Genomic DNA, 22,783 nt, shown 5'->3' on the forward strand with positions numbered 1-22,783 from the left:
ATTAGGGTGGAAGGAACTCAGAAACACTTGACACTTTTCTGAAGCGCACATGGCACTTTTTCAATCTCTTATACTCTTTGCACTTTAGTCGGGCATTTCCAATATTTAGATTTGCCTTGGTGAAGTAATATGGTTCTGCATTTACTTTACAACGCATTTTGCACTCAGCACTTATGTAGATGTATAATGGATTTGTATGTACAAGGCAGTTTTGTCAATATTTAACATGCATTTATGTGTTATGATATGTATTCTTGTTTTTATTTATGAGCTCTTCGTGTTAGGTATGCGGTTAGTGTTTTGCAATAACTCATTGTGAGCAGGGTCAAATGAGTGGTACGTATTTCTACATTAACGTGCACCTGCATATATTTTGCTGCCATTACATGTATTATGCTTTTATTTTTGTTCACAAACAATTCACTTATTTATGCTCCATGCTGTGTCTGACAAATTGAGGAACATTACTCAGTATATTAATTTATTGTTTAGCAACATGCATTGCTGATTTCGATAAAGTTAGTGATGTTTATTTAGTCAGTTAGTGAGTCTATACCCATGAAGTTCTTTGTGTATTGAGATTTGTTGCTGCACAGCAGACAGTGAGATTTTGCAGAAATTGGTAGTGCCATTTCGTTGATGTGGAAGGCGAAATTGTAAGGAAAAAGGTGTTACCAGGAAGCTTAGGACTGTGTTGATGTGCTAAATGGAGAAAAAGACAATACTTACCATGAGAATGTGGGGCTTTGTGGAGCCAACAGACTCATGGCCGCTACTTAAGTCCCTCACCGGCCCGTGTTGCCTGTTCGTGATTGTTGGCGTGGTAGGCACGGGCCGGAGAAGAACAGGTGTGCAGGCGTTTGTGTGATCGAGGGACAGGACCCGGGCCATGCAGTGAAGTGGCGTGTGCCAGGAATCAGCTTACGGTGCCTCCAAGAGAATCACCCACCCGGTCTGGCAAGAAACCACCTTCATCCTGGTCTAGGCTCTCCCATGCTCAAAGAATAAACCATGTTGATAAAGCAAAGCACCCAAAACCTTCGCAAGTACATGTCAGCGTAAGAAATCGGCATTCCAAACAGAAAGCGCCGCTCCAGGTGTGTTGGAAGTTGCGATGGACACTATGGAAGCCTTGCGATACCATGCATCACACGCCCCGACCGGGGAAATCTCGGCTCTCCTCGTTACATGACACAGAAGACTTAAGGACCGCCTTCAGCCTTGTTCGGCGCTTCTGATTATGAAAGTTTTCTGGAACTCCATGTGTTTTGCTAATTCCTGTTTTGCCATTCAGATCACTGCTTCTCTTTTGACCTGCCTCTGTGCGCCCTCTTGTCTAATGATCTAAGATACCCGGACCTGCTACATTACTAGGACTGCCTTGCCTCAAGGTTTTTTTTATCACCGCCCTTACTGGAAACTGACCTCGGATTTTCGCCTCACGGACTGCTTTTCTTGCTCCTTGTAATTGGATCTACTCGCCTGTTGACAGACCATGCTTCGTCCCTCGGAATTCCAACCCTACTCCGCGATTACCTTCCTGAACGGCACCTCAACAACGTCGCGCCCGGACTAGAGGCTCTTTTCATTGTGCGCCGCCCGGTGCATTCAGGCGTCCTCATTTCGTTGGGATAGGAGTGCACAATGCATGAACTAAAGACGTTTTCTGCCGCTGTACTGGCAATTTGCTACTAGCGTCCTCGTGCCGTCGGGTTGGATTAATTCCCCTTTCATTGATTCCTGGACATTTGGACCACCTGATTACGGATACTTTGTCTTGCTTGATTCCAATATTCCTGGTAAGAGCTGTTTGTTCTGTTGTTTATACCATTGTCTATTCCCCTAGTTCTGCAAGCACACTGTGTATCTCCCTGTACTCATTTGGGCATTATTGTTGTAGGCTCACACTGCTATCAGCCTCCCGAATGTCTCCCATTGCTGTACCCGTCATCTGCTCCAATTCAAACAGGGGATTCTTTCGCAAAAAAAGTTCAGCCCTATACCGTCCTTATCCTTTTACTGTGTTTGTGCCAGGTTTGGGTATTGCCCTGTCATTTTTGCATTACAGCTGGTGATGTCCGGTATTGCGTCCATAGCTTCCGATTAATAGATCCCTTTGTTTGTTAACCAAATCAACAGATGGGTACACTGGTAAGAAGAACTTGTCGTCTACTTTTCGAGTTCTGCTATATCCATCAGTTCTTCTTGCTTCTGGATTATCCTCAGAGATTACCCAGGTGGCGAGACCTGATAGCACGCTGGTAGGGAGTTGATAAGCGAGGAAATACATGAGATGGGAGCTATATCCTAATCAAGAAGGGTAAGAACTAGTGTCAGGATAAGCTAGGAGATGCTACTCAGGTTAAGCAAGTGTGCGCTAATCAGGTTGTTTCTTTCCCTATGTTCCCTATACCTATCCAATTAAGAACCCTAAACCCTCTTTCTGGTGACCCTAACACCCCCCACCTATCCACAACCTCTCCCTAACCCTCTTCCCCCATTGGCTGCCGCGTGGTACCTGTATATGCTAAAATCAGGAGCCCATGCCAACCAAGGTGGGAAGGGTCAACTGCATTTGGCTTCCGTGGCTAGGAAGGAGTTGTGTGATACTTCAGGGCTGTGACATAATCACCAACGCCCAAATTGGGATAATTAAACCACCCAAGCCAGATGGAGTCCCCTCCACCTTTAGCACAAAGGTGCTAAAAGTATTACAAGATATCCAGGCAGAATTGATTCAGTCCCGGCAGGAGACTGCTACATTGAAGATTCTGGTTGGTGAGCTAATAGCTCGGAACGCCGCATCATGGGGAGGCTGCAGCAACTTCCTCAGCAGGACCATCTCGTCGCTCAAATACAGTTGTGGCGCAACAGCCTCTAGGTGTTCCATTGGCAGTCCCCAAGAGGTTTGCAGGGAATCCTATAGGTTTGCGACCTTCCTGACACAATGCAAGCAAAATTTTCTATGCAAACCTAAAGCATTTGAGCCCGCTCAGGCTCGGACAGCTTTCGTTATTTCTTATTTGACTGGGGACGCGGCACCCTAGGTGATTCCTCTAGTCCAAAAGGATGACCCAATCTTATATCATAGGGCTGGGTTTTCAGTGGAATTTGCATGACGGTTTGACCGTCAAAATGTATAACTGGCCCTGGATAAAGAGTTATTAGCACTGAGGCAGGGTACAAAGGATTTGGTGACATATGTGATGCAATTTAATCGCTTGGTGGTAGTGGCGGCGTGGCCAGAACCCAAGCAAGCAGTGTTATTCTATCAAAGATTAAAAGAAGAACTAAAAGATGCAATAGCTCATGTGGAACCAGATTCAGTCATGTAGTGCATTAATTGACTTGGCCCTGCGGTTGACCATAGATTGGGGGAGCGCAGGGGTGAGAAAAGGAGGACTGATGGGGTACCTTTTGTGAACTTAGACAGAAGTAGAGAGGTAGGAGGGTGTGCTAGTGGGAAACAGGGAGAGCCCAGGCAGATTGGTAGCGTTCAGGGACCTTTGTCAGCGGAAGCAAAGGAATAGTGGAAGCCCAATAACTTGTGTTTGTATTGTCGGAAATAGGGGCATTACATCTGGAACTGTCCCAATATACCCGGTTGAGTTGGGGAAAGGAGGAAGGTGGAGGCGGGAAAAGAAGGGGCTCTGTAAGTGGGGGAACGACTATACTGAGCCAGCAGGATACAGAGTTCCCTTCAGCTATGTAAATTAAGGCCCCTCATATCTATTTATTGGTGACTTAGATTTTTGAAAACAGTAAGATGGTATCGGCAATGGTGGATTCAGGGGGCACAGGAAATTTCATAGACATTGCTTTGGCAACCAAGTTAGGAATTCCCAGTAGAATCAAGAAGGAGGGCAAGTTGGTGCAAGCCGTAGATGGCTCATGTTTAACACCAGGACCTATTACCACCCAGGAGGTGAGGATGTGGGGTGCTGAGGGTCATGAGGAGGCGATCACGTTTGATTTGATTGCGGCACCTCAATTTGGGGGGGATTTTGGGAATGCCCTGGTTAGTGGCACATAATCCCAGAATAGATTGGTGAGTCAGGACATTGACCTTTGGAAATGAGCAGTGTGCATCTCATTTGTCAGGCATTGGAGGGCCCACCACCTTTTTTGGTAGAAGTAATTCACTCCAGATTGGGGCAGTGGTTCCCATCCTGCCGTTATTGCTGGTGTCTTTGACAAAGGTTGTGCGGTTCAGTTACTGCCCAATAGACCGTTTGACTGTGTGATCGAGTTAGAACCACAGGCTAGGTTACCTTGCAGTCGGGTGTATGCCGTATCTGAAAAAGAGACAACATCTGTGGGAATACTTAGATGAGATGCTAGCCTGTGGGTTTATAAGAGCTTCTAAATCTCCAGTTTCATCTCTGTTGTTTTTCGTGCTGAAGGAGGGCACCTTAAGGACCTGCATCGACTACAGAGCACTGAATATGGCGACCATAAAGAACCGGTTTCCATTACCTTAATTTCTGTATTATTAGACCAGGTAAAGATGGCTTAGATTTATACCTACTTGGACTTGAGGGGAGCATACTGTTACACTCACCTGGTCTCTGCGGAGGCCTTGGGGCACGGTTGCAGCCCTCCCTGAACTTGAATCACCCCCTTCAGGCCTCTGCCTCAGTAGAAAAGCTGTGAGCGGTGGCACGTGGTGATACTGCTCCTGTGTGGAGATAAGAGTGTGTGAATGCGCCAATCTGTGATTGTTGTACCTCTCGAACCCTTCACCCCAAAGTACGGTTTCTGTGAGCATACACCGGCCCATAAAGCTCACCTGTGAATTATGGAAGATAAGCTCTCCACCCTGCTACTTCTGGCAAGGGCGCGTCGAATGGGATCTAGTTCCTTCACTGATCCCTGATAAGGATTAGTCCAGTCCAGCTGCAACTATGCTTCTCCTTATGATTGGTAAGTCTTTCTTGAGCTCTTGTGATGCTGTTCGTTCTGTTTAATGTCTTTATATGTTGCTCCTATTTATGGACGCAATAATGTCTCTCTTCTATTTTCTTCCCTTGGATGGAAATGCGGCCTCAATGTAGCTGTGAGACGCGAGATGCGGCCGGATGGAAGATGGATGCTACCGCAATGTTCGACAGCAGGTAAGTGATGGTTTAAGGAAAAGCGCGAAGTATGGCAAAGCGCAACCTTAAACTGACTGTTTTTTCGAGGTCTAACCTTGTCTTCTGTTTTTTCTTGCAGCCGCTGCTGTCGATGATGGGGCATGTCATCCTGCGGTGACAAGATGAAGATTTTGGCGTTCCGGAAAGTGTAAAGATTAATACTTGGTTCGCCGAAGAGATGTACAGGTAAGAACAGCTTCCCCCAGTTGTTAAGTATGCTGGCAGGAAGCACGATGTCCAGGAAGCAGGATCTTCAAAGGTAAGTCTGACCTCAGGCGACGGTGAGCGTTACACTGCTTGCAAGTGCAGAATAACGCGAAGCGTCTGTCTTCAGGATCAGGGCAGCTTATATAGCGGAGATCGTGGGCACGCCCATTAGGGCCGGCTTACCACCCACACCCTCCACTCCTAGAGTGAGCACGTGCGAAGGCAATCCATTAGCACCCACACACAAGAATACACCTGGGGCTGCTTAATGGATGGAATGTTCAAGGTTAATGCATCTGAAGTGCCATGTCCATAATAAAAGCTTTTTGGTCTTAGATGGATGTTCTTGTTTACTTTTGTTCATGAGCCAGTGTCCACCCACGTCTCCTGTGCATGCGACCCCTGCATGCCTGTGCCACTGACTTCATGACCATGACACATACCATCTCATCAGGGTGACGAGTGGAAGACGGCTTTCTGTACAAAGTTTGGTTGGTTTGAGTATTTGGTGTTGCCTTTGGTTTATGCAATGCTCCTGCTGCCTTTCAACATTTTATGCAGGCGGTGTTGCGGGAATATTTTGATTTGTTTGCGATTGTTTACATTGATGATATTTTGATTTTCTCTGCGTTCGCAGAACAACATGTACAGCATGACAAGGCAGTTTTAGCCAGGTTATAGGATTATCATTGATTTGCCAAGTTAGAAAAATGTGAATTTCATGCCACTAGAGTAGGAATTTTGGGTTTCATTTTGACACCATCCGGAGTAGTGATGGATGATAAGAAGGTACAGGCAGTCACCAAATGGCCGTCTCCACAGTGAGTAAAGGACATTCAATCATTTCTGAGCTTTGCCAATTTTTATCCAAGATTTATCCACAATGTTTCTGCTATTATTACCTCCATTACCCGATTGTTAAAGAAGGCGACCAAGTTTCATTGGGATCAGGAGGCGGAGGAAGCATTTGAAAGTTTAAAGACAGCATTTACAGAGGCTCCGATTCTATGTCATCCTAATTTGGAGAAACATTTTCAGATGGAGACTGATGCCTCTAATCTGGCAATAGGGGCAATTTGTTCACAGACAGACGAGGAGGACATTCTACATCCAGTGGCCTATTTTTTGCGCCAATTGACATGTGAACATAACTATGCCATTATGGATAAGGAACTTTTGGCAATCAGGGATGCCTTCCTGGAATGGCGTCATTACCTAATGGGGGCCCGACGTCCTGTAGTGGTTATTACTGTTCACAAGAATTTACAGTACTTAAGGTCAGCCAGGACCTTGAATTCTCAGCAATTAAGATGGGCCCAATTCTTTGAAGAGTTTGACTTCATGGTTACATACAGAACAGCTTCCCCCAGTTGTATGAGCAACAGCAAGGCAGATGCATTGTCCAGGCAGGAAAATCTGGGAGGGTAGTGTCAAGTGGAACTAAGTATCATTCCAGTGGAAAAGATTGTGGGTGGGGTGACGCAGGTGGTGCTGGGGGAGATACGTCAGAATTTTCCTAAAGAAAAGTGGTCAGAGTGGGTGAAGAAGGGCGAGGCCAGAGTCATACGAGAGGGTCTGCCTCATCAGGAGGAAAAATTGTTCCTCCCACTGAGGCCTCGAGGACAAAAGCCTTGTTTTGGTCCCATAACTCTCCCATGGCAGGGCATGTGGGTATCAGGCAGGCACAAGACATGGTGCAGCGATATTTTTGGTGGGCAGGGTGGGCCTCCCAGGTCCAGAAATATGTGGCGGTTTGTGAGACTTGTATACAGTCTAAGGCTGATCATTTGAAGAAGGCTGGATTGTTGCAGCCACTTGCTACTCCCACAGAACCTTGGCCATGTGCATCTATGGACTTTGTTACTGAGTTGCCCCGGGATGTAGATTGGATACAATCTTGGTGGTAGTAGACTATTTGACAAATCAAGCCCATTTCATACCATGTGATGGTATTCAAAGTGCGGGTATTTTGCTGATCTATTTTTGCAGTTACAGTGAACAATAGTATCCGATCGAGGGTCACAATTCACCTCTCAGCTTTGGAGTGCTTAATCTAAGTAACTCGGAATCTCCTGCACACTATCCACTAGTTACCATCTCCAAATGGATGGCCACACTGAAAGAGTAAATCAGACCATGGAGCAATATCGGAGGTGTTATTTGGCCCAAGGCAAATCCTTGTGGGTTCAGTCTCTTTGGCTGGCAGAGTTCTGTTATAATAATGCCAAACATGACTCATTGGGCATGTCCCCTCATTTTTGTCTCTATGGCCAGGATTGTCAAATGTTACCAAAAGAGGTTCCAAGGTTTAATAAGATCCCGGCAGTTACTGAACATGCGCAGGAGCTTCTTGAAATACGAGAGAAGGCACGCCAAAATCTGAACAAGGCCCAGGTGAACTATAAGAAGCAAGCAGATAGAAAGAGACGATCCAGCCCCGAGTATGTGGTGGGAGATCGAGTGTGGTTGTCCACTCAGCACATTAAGTTATTTGGATCTCATACATTTCTGCCCTGTTTCATCGGACCTTATACCATTGTTCGATGTGTGTCTGATACCGCAGTGCAACTGTGCGTGCCTTCTCATATGAGGATTCATCCAGTGTTTCACGTTTCTTTGGTTAAACCCGCAGCTCCTGGTGTGGTGACAAGAAAAGATCTGGAGTGATGAAGGATGGTCAAGAGGAATTTGAGAGGCACATCCTGGATTCCAAGTGGTGCGGTACAAGACTTTGGTACTTTTATTTCCTGGGTGGGTTGTGGTCCTGACGATGACTGTTGGGAACCTGCGGAGGCAGTGAATGCAGATCGACTGGTAAGACTATTTCATCAATCCCATCAGGGTGAGCCGGGTCCTGGGAGGGGCCCTAGCGGAGGGGGTAATGTAAGGAAAAAGCTGTTACCAGGGTTGTGTTACAGTTCTAAAAGGGGGAAAAGACTAAATTTCCCATGAACCTGTGGGTATTTGTGGAGCCAGCGCAGGCTCATGGGAACCACTTAAGTCCCTCCCTGTGCTGCCTGTTGGTGATTGTTTGCGTGGCAGGCACGGGCCAGAGGAGAACAGGTGTGCAGGTGTTCATGTGATTGAGGGATAGGACCCATGGCCATGCGGTAAAGTGGCTTGCTGCTGAAGGGCTTCGCTCCTCATTGGGGGCACTGTGCAGAGTACGGTAGTGTGTTCTGTCTAATGCAGGATTACACATTGCTTGGGGGAGAGCCAGCAAGCCCGCCCCAGTCCTCAGTTAAGTGATACGGAGAGTGTGGGGGTGATTGGCTTGAAGACTCATTACAGCAATCTAAACTATGCACACAGGGTGTGGGTTTTGGGACGTTTGAAGCTACACGCTGTGAAAGACTTGAAAACGAGTACGGCTTCCACGTGTCTTTCCCTTCAGAAAGGAGCATCATGGAACTCGCGTTGAGCAAGCCGCAGGAAGCGGACCACTAGCACTCTGAGCACTATACTTCTGGGGCATTTTTTATAACAGGAGCATAGGACGCTTATGTTGTTTGTGGCAGCTTGCTCTGGTCTTTTTTCATGTTACATGGCAAGACGCTGGTGTGCAATATATTTCAGAGTTACCTTTCGCCTGATGACATGGCAGGAGGGGTTGAAATCTCCCAAAGGAGGGAATACCACGCTATTGCCAGATATACGTTTGTTGCCTAATGTTTTGTCCATTTCATGTGTATGCTGCCACATTTCATGTTGTACGCTGCTGCAGTCGACTATGGCCATCAATAACTCATTATGTGCGTATGTCTCTTGCTGATAGGGAGTTGATAAGTGAGGAAATACATGAGTTGGGAGCTATATCGGAATCAAGAAGGGTATGAGTTAGTGTCAGGATAAGCTAGGAGGTGCTACTCAGGTTAAGCAAGTGTGCGCTAATCAGGTTGTTTCTTTCCCTATGTTCCCTATACCTATCCAATTAAGAACTCTGAAGCCTCTTTCCGGTGACACTAACATCCCCTACCTATCCACAACCTCTCCTTAACCCTCTCCCCCCCCCCCCATTGGCTGCCTCGTGGTATCTGTATATGCTAAAATCAGGAGCCGGTGCCAAGGTGGGAGGGGTCAACTGCATTTGGCTTCCGTAGCTAGGAAGGAGTTGTGTGATACTCCAGGGGTGTGACAGATATCCATGTTTGGTCGTAAATTGGGGTGCGTTCTGAGAACCACCTTTTTTCTGTAGAAGATTGCTTCTTTTTTCTGACCGAGCGCTTGAAGCTCACTTATTCAGCAGGCCTGGGTAACAGCAACCAAAAAGTCCACCTTTAACAAAAACCATTGACAATTGGCGGTTCAAACAGTTTTCAAATGAGCGCCAACAGAACCACATTGAGGTCCCATTGCTTGTGCAGTATTCTCCTTGGCAGGTAATCTATGTAGAGCGTTAACATGTCTCCAAATTATTTCATTAACAAATGACAGCATCCGCAGTCAGCTGTTCCGATATGCCGCTATCGCTGACAAATATGTTATATAAGAGACCACAGACACACCACTTTCCACCAATCATGCGATGGAGATATCATCCAGTCTTGCCTGCATTGGGTTTTTGTCACTTCCTAAACACCAGTGGCAACAACACCTAGACACCCTTCGGCCTTAGTTTGCGCTATTTTATATTTTTAAATAATAATAACCCCTCCATTTACTTGCATACTGCGACCTGGTGGAATCCTTCCCAGTGGCCCTAATGCTCCCCATGTTCTTTTGAGAGGGTCCCATGTGACTGTAACGATCCTTCAGATGGTGTCACTTCTCCCCAGGAGCGGAGACTCTTTCGTGGAGTTTAGGGAGGTGAGGCTGCTGACCGATAGTCCCCCTATAGGTGGCAACATGAGGGATGGGTTGTGATAAGAACTCTTTGGTCAGCTTAGTTGTTTGTTTCGAAGTGACAAGGATAGTTTAGGAGTTGGACTAGGATGGAATACTTCTTTGACACAACAGATTTTCAGCCACAAGTTTTAGTTTTGTTGAGGTAGGGAACCACCTCTAGTTAGGGCCAAAATAGGTTTTGCATACTTTTACCCATAAATAATGTTTATAGCCAAAACCATGCCTGCTTTTGGTCAGACTGCTCATTCCAGGTCACCACAGTCCTCCGGGACTAGGCCATCAAGGAATGATTTGTGCTTGGGTACAAGACCTCCCCACCCTTTACTGTTTGAGAAGGTCCAACCTCAATAGTAAGCTCCACAGGGCTTCTGAACTCAGCACTTTCTGGTTGAAATACCACAACCTCTTGAGCCAGTTTGGTGAAACTGGGATTAGATGGTAGTTGCTTGTGTGCTTCAATTTGTGCAGGGCACTAGAAGGACTGGTGGAAAGTGTCGGCCATCTCAAGTGAGGAGGCCATCTCAAGTGAGGAGAAAGGCATCCCCGTGAGAATTCTCCCCCTCTCCCTTCCAAGGTGCATAGAGTACTTTTTTCTTCTGAGTCAGCATACCCCAAGTTCAGAAGATTGGCTGTAATGTTTTCACATGATGTTCCCATTAATGGGGGACATATGACTTTCAACTAAGGACATCTGCCCATATATTCTCCTCTTTCGCCACGTGGGACGCTATTGGGAAAACATTGTAGGCATCAGCCCCACAACTTGAGCGCGAACATGCAGGGAGTTGCAGATCTCATGCTGAAATAAAACTGAGTTGTTGTGTTTTCAGTGCAGATCAACGCGCAGTGGTGATCTGCCAGATGGTGCAGAACACCTTGAATGTTAGATTGCTCAGAGTGCTAGTCAATTTATATGGTGTGCCTCTTCCTCTGAGCTATAAAGGTCATGGAGGTCCCATTTCCCCATTAGGCTCTTCAACCTGAAAGACTGGAGTCCCGTCACAAGGGTCTTGCTCAGGTATGGATAAATTTTTTTCTCGCAAAGTCTGGTTGCTTCCCTTTATTCAACCCTGCAATTCCTGACGACCTATTCCCTCTGTCTGAGTCTGAACAGAGGGTCACAAGGTTTAATTGTATATCTTTCATGTGTTAGGTTATGTTACCAATATTTGTAAATTGCAGCGTACACACAACAGCATCTTAGCTCTAGGTAGCGGAATGAGGATGGAAAGAGCTAGAAAAGATATGTTTTTAGTATCAGAGATAGTTCTCAGTGGCCCGTAAAGCACAGGGAATAGAATTCCAAAAGGTGTGCCGCGGCAACCAGAAAGGATCGGTCCCAAAGACAAGTGGCCTTGAATCGGGGGACAGAAATAAGACAGGCATTCGCCAAGCAGAGTGTCCGAGCAGGAATGCAGATAGAATTTGGCCTGTAGATATTCTACCCCAGTTCCATAAAATACATGATGAACTAGACATTTGGCCTTGACATGAATGCGCTTGGCCATGGGTAGCCAATGAAGATGGTGCACAACTAGAGTAATATGAGCACAACTAGGTGTGGAAGTGGGTAGTCTGGCTGCAGAGTTCTGCAGGACTTGTAGGTGCCATAAGAAGTAGACAGGTAGTGCCAGAAATAGGGTGTTGCAGTGGTCCATGGAGGACATAACAAGTGAGGACACCACAGGGGCACGTAACTGAGAAAGGAGAAAACAAAGAACCTTACTAAGGGTTTTCAGTTGAAGATAGCCCCTTAGACATACTGCACTTATCTGAGATTCTGCAGACAGAGAGGCTAATATTATTACCCCTAAATCCTTCAATAGCGGATCAGGAGAAGAAAAAGGGCCCAAGGAAGAGGGCCAAAAAGAGGGGGTCCAAAAGGCAGTAGAGGAAGGAGGGCCCACCACCAACACCTCAATTTTTCCCCATTCAACTTGAGCCAGCGATTATACATCCATGCACCCAAAGCTTCAAGGCAGGCCCTACATCTGGTCACTGTCTCGACAAGAGAGCGATCTAAATGGACCAGAATCTGTGTCATCTGTTAAGAGTAACACTGGAATCCGGGAGAGCAGATAAGCTTGGTAAGAGGTTGCATCTACATGGTAAACAAAACCTGGAAGATGGAGGAACACTGAGGTCCACATGTCAAGGCAGTGGGATCAAGACGGCATGGCCAACGGCATCAAAGGTGGCAGATAAGTCAAGTAACAATAAAGCACCAACGCTGCAGGAGTTGTGCAACCGATCCACACCATTAACGTTGGAGACCAGCACCCCCTCTGTGCCACGTTCTGGACGAAAAACCGGATTGCGGTGCGTGGAAGAAGAAAAACTCAGGAGGAGAGGGCAGACTAAGGCTTCATAAGAAAATGAAGAAGCAAAATGGGATGAAAATTAGCCATGATAAGAGGGTCTAAAGAAGGCTTTTTCAGAAGTGGAACAACCAATGTGTGTGTGACAGAAGCTGGGATCTGACCTGTGAGAAAGTATTAACAGCATGTGTGACCAGAGGACCAATCAGGGGGACACAGTCCTTCAAGACAGAGTGCCCCCAGCAGGACCGTCCCTGCGGGGGCATTACGTGGGGCACAGCCCCCGGCCATCCATGGGGAAGGCTGTTTCGCCATGGAGCCCGGGTTGGGCAGCGAGAACCAAGTGGAGCGGAAACAGGTCCCTCTCACTCTGGCCTATAGTAATCTGGAGGAAGGCGACTAAGCTTTCTTGTAATCCTTGTACCAAGATTGAGAGGGGGACTTGTTGGCAAAAGCATCTAGGCCCCTTATAGACCCAACTGGAGAACAATTTCTAATTGACGCCCATCCAGACTTCCAGAGCAGCCCAGCCACATGGTCCTCGCATTCATTCCTATGGCCAACTACCAGATGACAGGGCTCACAGATGGGGTTGGCCAACTGTTACGCATTCTGCGGGGCGGTCCCGTTTTGGAGGACTATGTCCCGTGCTGGACGGATAAAAGCCCCACCTCCTTTCAGTTAGGTAAATGTTTTTTATGTGGGGCTGTGGAAGTCTGTCTCCCATGTGTGTCCACCATCCTCAAGCCTCGCTGCGGTCGCGGGGAGCTCCGTCCCCGCCCAGAGGGAAAAGCTCTAAGGTGGAGGGGAAAGCTCTAGGTCGACCCAGCCAGAGGTGCTGCCTCCGGCACCTGCCTGGCATGTGGGTCGTCCATCCCCAAGCCCAGCAGCTGTCCCGGGAAGCCCCGGAAGGGTCCCTGTCCGGAGGGAAAAGCTCTATAGGCCCCCCTCCTGTAGAGCTCCAGGGTGGCCCGGGCCAGAGCTAGAGGACGGCCAGGGTGCTGCCACCCCCTGCCTGTGGGCACCTGCCAGTCACTTTCCAGTGGGGGCCAAACGCCCTTCCCGCCCGGACCCATTGGAAAGCATTGCATGACCAGATGGCTCTCTGCAAGTAGGGTGCCCAACTTTCTGAAATCATTTTACAAGACACTTGTCCCAAGGAGGAGGAACTTCCCCCCCAGTGAGTCATGGGGACCGCATCGGGGCTCCCCACGACCGCCGCTTGGCTTGGCGACTTGGTCACACACAGGTAACCAGGACTAACCCATGAATGCCATGGAACTCCGGGCCGGCCGCTCGTAGCAGTTCTAGTCCCTCAGAGAAAAGGGGCACCCCTAAATACCAGCATTGCGTTTCAGACTTGGTCACACACAGGTGACATTACCCAGAGGACGAGGAAGGCGCCACGGCCACCACACAGCTCCGGCCGTGCCGCGTTTCCAGCCTCCACCCATACAGAGGTACAGAGCCCCCCGCCAGTTTTCTGTTACTTGCACCTGCCTTAGCTCCGTTGAAACATTAGTCGGAAACAGGGGCCGGAATTTCCGTTTCTGACATCCATCTGTGCATTCAATGGAGGTTCTGCACTTGGAAACATTGTCGCTGGGGCTGGGACTGTGCACTGAGCCGCCACCGGCAAACCAAAGCCCAGACTCTCTTCTCAGCATCTGTCCAGGTGAGGAGCAAGTATCTACTGCCTGCGCCACAGACCTGCCCTGCAGGGAGTCACTTCCACACAGACTATTAAGCTTACGGAAACCGACCAGAGACAAGTGTAGGAGTCAGACAGGCCAGCTGCTACTGGGGCCTCCTGGTCCGACTGCCCCGGCCCCTCGACCAGATGGCCGGTGGGGCCCCCAACTAAATAGCCCAGAGGCCGTCAGGCCGTGCTGGCCCTGACACCACCGTCCAGGGGCCAGGGCTTAAGGCACTACCGCCTCTGGGTGCTAGGGCTTAAGCTGCCACGCCTCTTCCCCGCCTGCCTCCCAAGGGCTGTGTCAGGCCACTCTGCTTGCCAACGGCTGGGCCATCTGGTCTGCCAGGCTGACCGGGAAGGGAGAAGAGTGCGGGGGGAAGTTTCCTGTGAGCCCGGCGGCACAGTGGAAGGATGGAGGCTCTTGCGGCACCATCGCAGTGCCGTTTAACAAAAGCTTGGCTCGGAGGACAACTTTCAATAGATCGCGATAGAGCTGCTTTGCTACTTACGAAAACCCTGACCCAGAATCAGGTAATCTACGAATGATTTAGCACCAGGTTCCCACAAACATGTGGTGCACTACGGGCGAAAGAGGTGGCTAGCTCATGTTCACATTTGAGTACTGAGGCGATCGGCTCTACACACCGGCCCAGAGGTCATCTATCCTAGGCCAACCGAGGCTCCACAGCGCTGCGGTACCGTTACGGTTAGGGGGGAATTCTGACTTAGAGGCGTTCAATCATAATCCCACAGATGGTAGCTTCGCCCCACTGGCTCCTCAGCCAAGCACATACACCAATTGTCTGAACCTGCGGTTCCTCTCGTTCTGAGCAGGATTACTATTGCAACAACACATCCTCAGTAGTAAACCCAGCTCATGTTCCCTATTAGTGGGTTAACAATCCAACACTTGGTGAATTCTGTTTCACAATGAACGAGCCGACATCAAAGGATCAAAAAGCGATGTTGCTATGAACGCTTGGCCGCCACAAACCAGTTATCCCTGTGGCAACATTTCTGACACCTCCTGCTAGAAACCCAAAATGTCAGAAGGATCCCGAGGCCCCACTTTCATGGTCTGTACTCATACTGAAAAACGAGATCAAACAAGCTTTTGCCCTTCTGCTCCGTGAGAGGTTTCTGTCCTACCTGAGCTCGCCTTAGGACACCTGTGTTATGGTTTGCCAAGTGTAATGCCCCAGTCGACCGCCCCACCTGGCACTGTTCCCGGAGCGGGTCGTGCCCGGTGAGTGACAGGCGCTTGGAGCCAGAAGTGAGAGTCCTGAGGGGCTCGCCCCTGCCTCCCTAGGTAAGTGAAAAAACAATAAGGAGTAGTGGCATTTCATCGGCGGCCCGAGGGCCTCTCACTTATCCTACACCTCTCATGTCTCTTCACAGTGACAGACTAGAGTGAATCTCAACTGGGTTTTCTGTCCCTGCTGATTTTACCACGCCCGTTCCCTTGGCTGTGGTTTAGCTAGATAGTAGGTAGGGACAGTGGGAATCTCGTTCATCCAGTCATGCACGTCACTAATCAGATGACAAGGCATTTGGTTACCATAAGAGTCATAGTTACTCTTGCCATTTACCCACGCTTCATTGAATTTCTTCACTTTGACATTCAGAGCACTGGGCAGAAGTCACATTGCGTCAAAACACCCACTGTGTGCATTCTGCAATGCTTTCTTTTAATCTAACAGTCTTAGATATTCCCCTGGTCCGCACCAGTTCTAAGTCAGCTGGTAGGCGTCTGCTGACGCAGAACGCTGGCCTGAACCGCGGGAGGGGAACAGAGAGGCGACCACTGCAGCTGGGGTGATCCACAGGAAGGGCCCGGCTCACATCCAGGTGTGTGGGGGGGAGGCAAAGGGGGATAAAGGAGGGAAGATGCCTCGTCCAGCCGCGCCACACAGCCAGTCCTGTTTCGCACCCCAGCCCGCTCGACCCAGCCCTTCCTGAAGTTACGGATCCAACTTGCAAACTTCCCTTACCTACATTGTTCCAACATGCCAGAGGCTGTTCACCTTGGAGAATTGCAGCGGATATGGGTACGGCCCAGCACAAGATTTACACCATCTCCCTCGGATTTTCAAGGACACGCGAGAGCTCCCTGGACGCAGCCCGAACTGCAAAGCTTTCCAAGGCTCTTGCTCCTCTCTCGGGGCAAACCCATTCCAGAGTGCCCTGCCCTTCACAAAGAAAACAGAACTCTCCCCGGGGATCCCGGCAGCTTCTCTGGGATCGGTTGCATTACCGCACTGGATGGCGCACGGGCGCCTATCTCTGCCACTCCGGGTTCGGGGATCTGAACCCGACTCCCTTTCGATTGGCTGAGAGCAACAGAGGCCATCACGGGTTCCTTTCGAGCGACGCTCGACCATTTATTAGGGCGGATTGACCCATGTTTAACTGCTGTTCACATGGAACCATTCTCCACTTCAGCCTTCAAAGTTGTTGTTTGAATATTTGCTACTACCACCAAGATCTGCACCTCCGGGGGCTCCACCCAGGACCCCCTCACCCCAGGCTTCCATACGCACCGCAGTGGACCTGCTACTTGTCACCGCTTAGCTCCTGTGACTCTCAGCGCCGGTCGGATTAGGGCCAGATGCTCCAGCGCCATCCATTTTCAGGGCTAGGTGATTCGGCAGGTGAGTTGTTAAACACTCCATAGCGGATTCCGACTTCGATGACCACCCTCCTACTGTCTGTATCAACCAGCAAGTTTTCTGGGGTCTGATGAGCATCGGCATCGGGTATCTTAACCCTGCGTTTGGTTCATCCCACAGCATCGGTTCTGCTTACCAAAAGTGGCCCACTAGGCACTTGCATTCGATGCCCAGCTGCACGCCAGCAAGCCAGGCTTCTTACCCATTTTAAGTTTGAGAATAGGTTGAGATCATTTCGGCCCCAAGACCTCTAATAATTTGCTTTACTAGATACAACTGGGGTATCTGTGCGCAAGCTATCCTGAGGGAAACTTCAAATAGTCTTTCGCCCCTATACACAGGTTGGACGACCGATTTGCACATCAGGACCGCTACAGACCTCTACCAGTTTCCTTTGGCTTCGCCCTGCCCAGGCCTAGTTCACCATCTTTCGGGATCTATCACACACGTTCATGCTCCACCTCCCTGACAGAGGTGGCGAGATAGTCTGTTTGTGTGCCTACCACGACGGTATCCTACCCCAGCCGGCGCGTGCCGGCCCTCACCTTCATTGCCACACAGGGTTTTGTTTGCGTACTTGTTAGACTCCTTGGTCTGTGTTTCAAGATGGGTCATGTAGGTAACCAACATCACCTCAGACCATTGGTGCCCTTCGTGGGCCTCCCCGCCAGGCAGCGCGACATGTTCGGGGCACACCGAGGGCAGTCCACCACAGTCGAATCGGGAGCCCAGTCCCCCGTTGCTACCCTGGTGACCCCCCAAGAGGAGAAGGGCGCAGCAGTTGTCAATCTCACTGTGCTCTGCAGACACAGCAAAACTGCTGTCAGGGGGCTGTAACACTCTGCCGGAGTTGAGAGCCACCTGCCCCCTGGGGTCTTCCCAGCCGACACAGAGCTAGTCGCGGTGCACCGCCACAGAGGAAATGCGCCCTGCGTGGGCCAGGTGTGCCCAGGTGGCAGTACCATGAGGGCATCCACCGTTCCAGGTGACCGACCTGCCCGCCGTGTTGAATCCTGCGGGTGGACTGCACAAACCCCACCCGTTTACCTCTCGACGGTTTCATGCCCTCTTGAACTCGCCCTTCAAAGTTCTTTTCAACTTTTCCTTACGGTACTTGTTGGCCATCGGTCTCGCACCCGTATTTAGCCTTAGATGGAGTTTACCACCCGCTTTGGGCTGCATTCCCAAGCAACCCGACTCCGAGAAGACCAGACCCTGGCGTGCCAGAGGCCGCTACCGGCCTAACACCATCCGCGGGGTGAGACTCGATCAAAAGGACTTGGGCCCCCTGAGCGACGCAGGGGAGGTGGTTTTCTGTACGCCATATTGCCCACGCCTGCCGCAGAACAGGGATTTGGCGCTAGGCTCTTCCCTCTCCACTCACCGTTACTGAGGGAATCCAGGTTAGTTACTTTTCCTCCGCTTAGTAATATGCTTAAATTCAGCGTGTCGCGACGTCTGATCTGAGGCCGTAGTCGGGGGAGCAGAAAGCTCGGCCCGGCTGGCCTCAGGGCTGTACGGGGGGCTGCCCCAGCCCCGTGCTACCGAGTGTGCGCTGTGCCGATCCGTGGCCGAAGCCCACATGGGCGCGATGGGCATGTGCCCCGGCGTAGGGTGGAGGTGCAGCCAGGCTTTTTTAAGGCTTGTTGCTGCCGCCACCACGACCACCACCAGGGGACGCCGGACCCTCATGAAACCCACACGAGGCGGGGAAACTGGTGAGGTCGGTACGCGCCCGCAATGACCTTTGTGTCAGGTCCAGCTATCCTGCGATGGTGCTGATCGGTGTCTGACCTTAGGGGGACGAAGGGAATGGGGTCCCTGCGTCAGCCCCAGCCGCGCCCCAGGGAGGGAACCCCTGGCCGATTGATGTTCAAGCGACCCTCAGACAGGCATAGCCCCGGGAGGAATCCGGGGCCGCAAGGTGCGTTCGAAGTGTTGAGGATCAGTGTGTCCTGTAATTCACCCTAATTCTCGCAGCTAGCTGCATTCTTCATTGACGCGCAAGCAGAGTGATCCACCACCAAGAGTCACATGCAACTTTTTTTTGTTCCAAATGTCTGCCTGACCCCGCAGGAGTGGCCGGAGGTGGAGGGAGGCAGCGCCGCCTGTGTGCGAGACAGCCAAGAGCCCCATCTAGCTTCCCCACTTGGGAGTCGGCCGAGATCATTGTGGTTTCAATACAACAACAAAAAAAATCCAGGCGCTTAGCCCGGGAAGCATGCAGCAGTACGGCGCTTCCCACAGGGACGAAGGAAGGCCGCTCTCCCACAGGCCCAATCCACTCATCCTTCCCCGACTCCTTCTGCCCCCCTTTCGGGGAGGGTGGGAGGGGAACAGCACGGGGAGGTGGTCGGGTGGGGCCGATAGAGTCTTCAGACCCCAGCTGGGCCGCACGGGGCCGAGCTCCAAGTACCTGGGCAAGAGGGAAGGTCACCTGCTGCGCCGGCCATTGCTTGCCCACAGGTGTGGGTGGCTAGAACCTAGACGCCCGCCCGTCGGTTAAGCCTGCGTGCACCCCCGGCCGGCTCGGTGAGGGGGAAGGCCGCACGGGGCTCTGTCTCCGGTGTGTGGTTGGGGACATCCCCAGAAAGTTAACCAAACCCTGCCAAGCATCCCCGTCCATCTGCTGGATCGCATACCCAGCTTCGTTGGAAGGGAATCCCGCTCTCCGGCGCCTGGTTGCCCACGCGCCCCAAACCGCTCTGCTGGCAGGACCATAGCACGAGGGGTGCCCCGGGCTGTGGGTGCGCGTCTGGGACGCAACCGAGGTCTGGCCCATGGCTCTTCCTCCGGCTGCTCCGCTGTTAATGATACTTCATGCTCCCACTCACAAGCAGATACCCCAGCCCTACATGTCACAATTCACACAAATGCCCCATTTCTCCTTCCAAACACACGTTCCAGATTCAAATACCACATCCCTCTGGACCCACATGCTACCACTCCTCCCTCCGAACCCACAGACACCAATATCCGTCCCTCCATAACTACACCAATATGCACCACCCCTCTCTCCAGAGCCACACCCATATGCTTCACCTCTACCTCCAGACTCGCACTCAAATTGCACCATCCACCCTCTCTATACCCACATCCAGATTACCCCATCCCTGCGACACTCACATGCTCCCACCCCTCTCATAGACCAACATCCTTCTCTCCAGACATACATATCCTATCCCTCCATTCACACCCAGATGCCCCCCTTCCTTCCCACCAAAGTGCTCCAGACCTCACTCAGACCCTCATGTTCCATCATTCCCTGACATGCTCCCACTATATGCCCCGTCCCTCCATTCCAGATCAACGATGCCTCTCTCTGATCCAGACTCCATCAAGCTGCCACATCCCTTCCTCAAGACCCATACCATGATGACCCATCCTCTCTCCACACAGCCAGATACCCCCATGACTCCCCCGACCAATGAGTCCCCATCCCTCCATCCAGACACACACCAATGTGCCCCATCCCTCCAGACACACACCAATGTGCCCCATCCTTCATTCCAAACACACAAACCAAGATGCCCCCATTCCACCTTCCAGATGCACAAAGATGCCCCCATCCCACCCACACCAAGATGTCCCATCCTACCCTCCCAACACCTAGATGACCCATGACACCCTCCAGAACAGATGTCCCATACCTGTTCCAGACCGACACTAATGTGCCCTCATCCATTGCAGACCCCCCAAAGATGCCACCATCAGTCCCTCCAGAGTATGATGCCCCCATCTTGCCCTCCAGACCCACACCTAGACGATCCATCCATTCCTCCAGACCTACACTGTGCCCCATACCTCCCTCCAGACCCACACTGTGCACCCATACCTCCCCATACCCACACAAATGTGCCCACATCCCCTCCCTGCAGACCCATACCTAGATGACTCACCCCTCCCTCCAGACCCACACCGTGCCCCCATCCCACCCAAACCAGGATGCTCCATCCCCAGACCCACATCAATGTGCCCCGTCCCTCCCATCAAACCCACACCAATGTGCCTCCACCCACTCCCTCCAGAGCCACACCAGGATGCCCCATCCCACCCTCTAGACCAACAGATGCCCCATACCTGTTCCAGACAGACCGCAATGTGCCCCCATCCATTGCAGACCTCACCAACATGCCACCATCCCTCCACCAACAGCAAGATGCCCCCATCCTGCCATCCAGGCCCACACCTAGATGAACCATCACGCCCCCAGACACAGACCAATGACCCCCATCCCTCCCAATCCCACACCAATGTGCCCCATCCCCTCCCTCCAAACCCACACCAAAATGCCCCATGCCACCCTCCAGACCAACAGATGCCCCATCCCTGTTCCAGACCGACACCAATGTGCCCCCATCCATTGCAGACCTCACCAAGATGCCACCATCCCTCCACCCAAAGCAAGATGCCCCCATCCTGCCATCCAGACCCACACCTAGATGAACAATCCTTCCCCCAGATCCACAATGTGCTCCCATCCCTCCCCAGACAGACCAATGTCCCCTATCCCTCCTATCAAACCCACACCAATGTGCCTCTATCCCCTCCCTCCATACCCACACTGATGGCCCCATCCCACCCAAACCAGGATGCCCCATTCTTCCCCCCAGACACACACCAACATGCCCCATCTCTCCCATCAAACCAACACCAATGTGCCCCCATCGATCCCATCAAACCAACGTGTCTCCATTCACTCCCTCCAGAGCCACACCAAGATGCCCCCATTCCGCCCTCCAGATGCACACAGATGTCCCAATACCACCTACACCAGGATGCCCCATTCCACCCTCCAGACCAACAGTTGCCCCATACCTCTTCCAGACCAACACCAATGTGCCCCATCCATCCAAGACCCCTCCAAGATGCCCCCATACAGCCCCCCAAACACACTGTGCCCTCCCTCCAAACCCACATCTGTGTGCCCCCAGACTAACACCAATGTACACCATCCCTCCCTCCAGACCCACACCAATGTACACCATCCCTCCCTCCAGACCCACACCACTGTGTCCCTATCGCTCCCTCCAGACCCACACCAATGGGCCCCATCCCGCCAGAGCCACACCGGCGATTCCACCAAGATGCCCCATCCCTCCCTCTAGACCAATACCATAATGCCCCATCCTCTCTCCACACAGCAAGATGCCCGTTCACCCTTGCAGACCCACACCAAGAAGCCCATGTGCCTCTCCCGAACCACACACAGATGGCCCCAGCCGACCCCCTCTAAAACCACCCATCCCAAACACACCCTCATAAAAACATTAAATTACTCTATTAGCCTCCGTTGATCAGTTAAGCACCACCATCTACTGTCCTTGTTCCTTTTCTTAGCCCTCCATACCTTTCACGTTGGATAGCCGAACATGATTTTTAAAGTAAAAATTATTTTCCGCCCCTCAATCGGGTGCCTTGCAGGAACGTTCATGGTATCCCGAAGAAAATGCTAATTGTATTCTCAGCCAGCCAAGACCACAAACAGTGCTACTGCTCTTGCAGCCTGGCAGCGAGCCTTCTCGGTTTCTGCTCAGAAAAAATGACGATGAGGGACAAGACTAAGTGGGGCGCTTCTTGCAGAAACATTCCGGTATCCCGAAGAAAATGCGCACCATAACCGCTGCAAGCCAAAAGCACGCAGATTCCGGTTAAACCATCACCGGTAGCCGATAAGCCTTCCCGCGACTCCTGCTGTTCTTGCAGCCTGGCAACCAGAGTCTCCGCGAGTCCCAGCTCGGTTACACCTGGTATTAAAATGCCCACCTTAACCACTGTAATTGCAAGGTTAAGTAAGGCACTCAGATTCCGGGTGCACTTGCACCGGCTGCCAGAGTCTTCCCGCTAGGCCGTTACTCCCGAAAATCACATGACGTAGGAAGTCACGTGAGAGGAAAATCATATTGATGACGT

General features: G+C 51.0%; 1 non-coding gene and 1 pseudogene across 1 annotated transcript; both read right to left on the minus strand.

The window, feature by feature from the left end:
* Window positions 1–14,648: 14,648 nt before the first annotated feature.
* LOC138462406 (28S ribosomal RNA) lies at window positions 14,649–18,342 on the minus strand (annotated as a pseudogene).
* A 406-nt stretch (window positions 18,343–18,748) lies between these two features.
* On the minus strand, window positions 18,749–18,902 carry LOC138465835 (5.8S ribosomal RNA). Its single transcript, XR_011267909.1, has one exon. It is a non-coding gene; the product is annotated as a 5.8S ribosomal RNA (ribosomal RNA).
* Between the last annotated feature and the right edge of the window lie 3,881 nt (window positions 18,903–22,783).

This window comes from Ambystoma mexicanum, chromosome 1p, assembly GCF_040938575.1.
Source record: "Ambystoma mexicanum isolate Mex_15411 chromosome 1p, UKY_AmexF1_1, whole genome shotgun sequence".
Lineage (NCBI taxonomy): Eukaryota > Metazoa > Chordata > Amphibia > Caudata > Ambystomatidae > Ambystoma > Ambystoma mexicanum.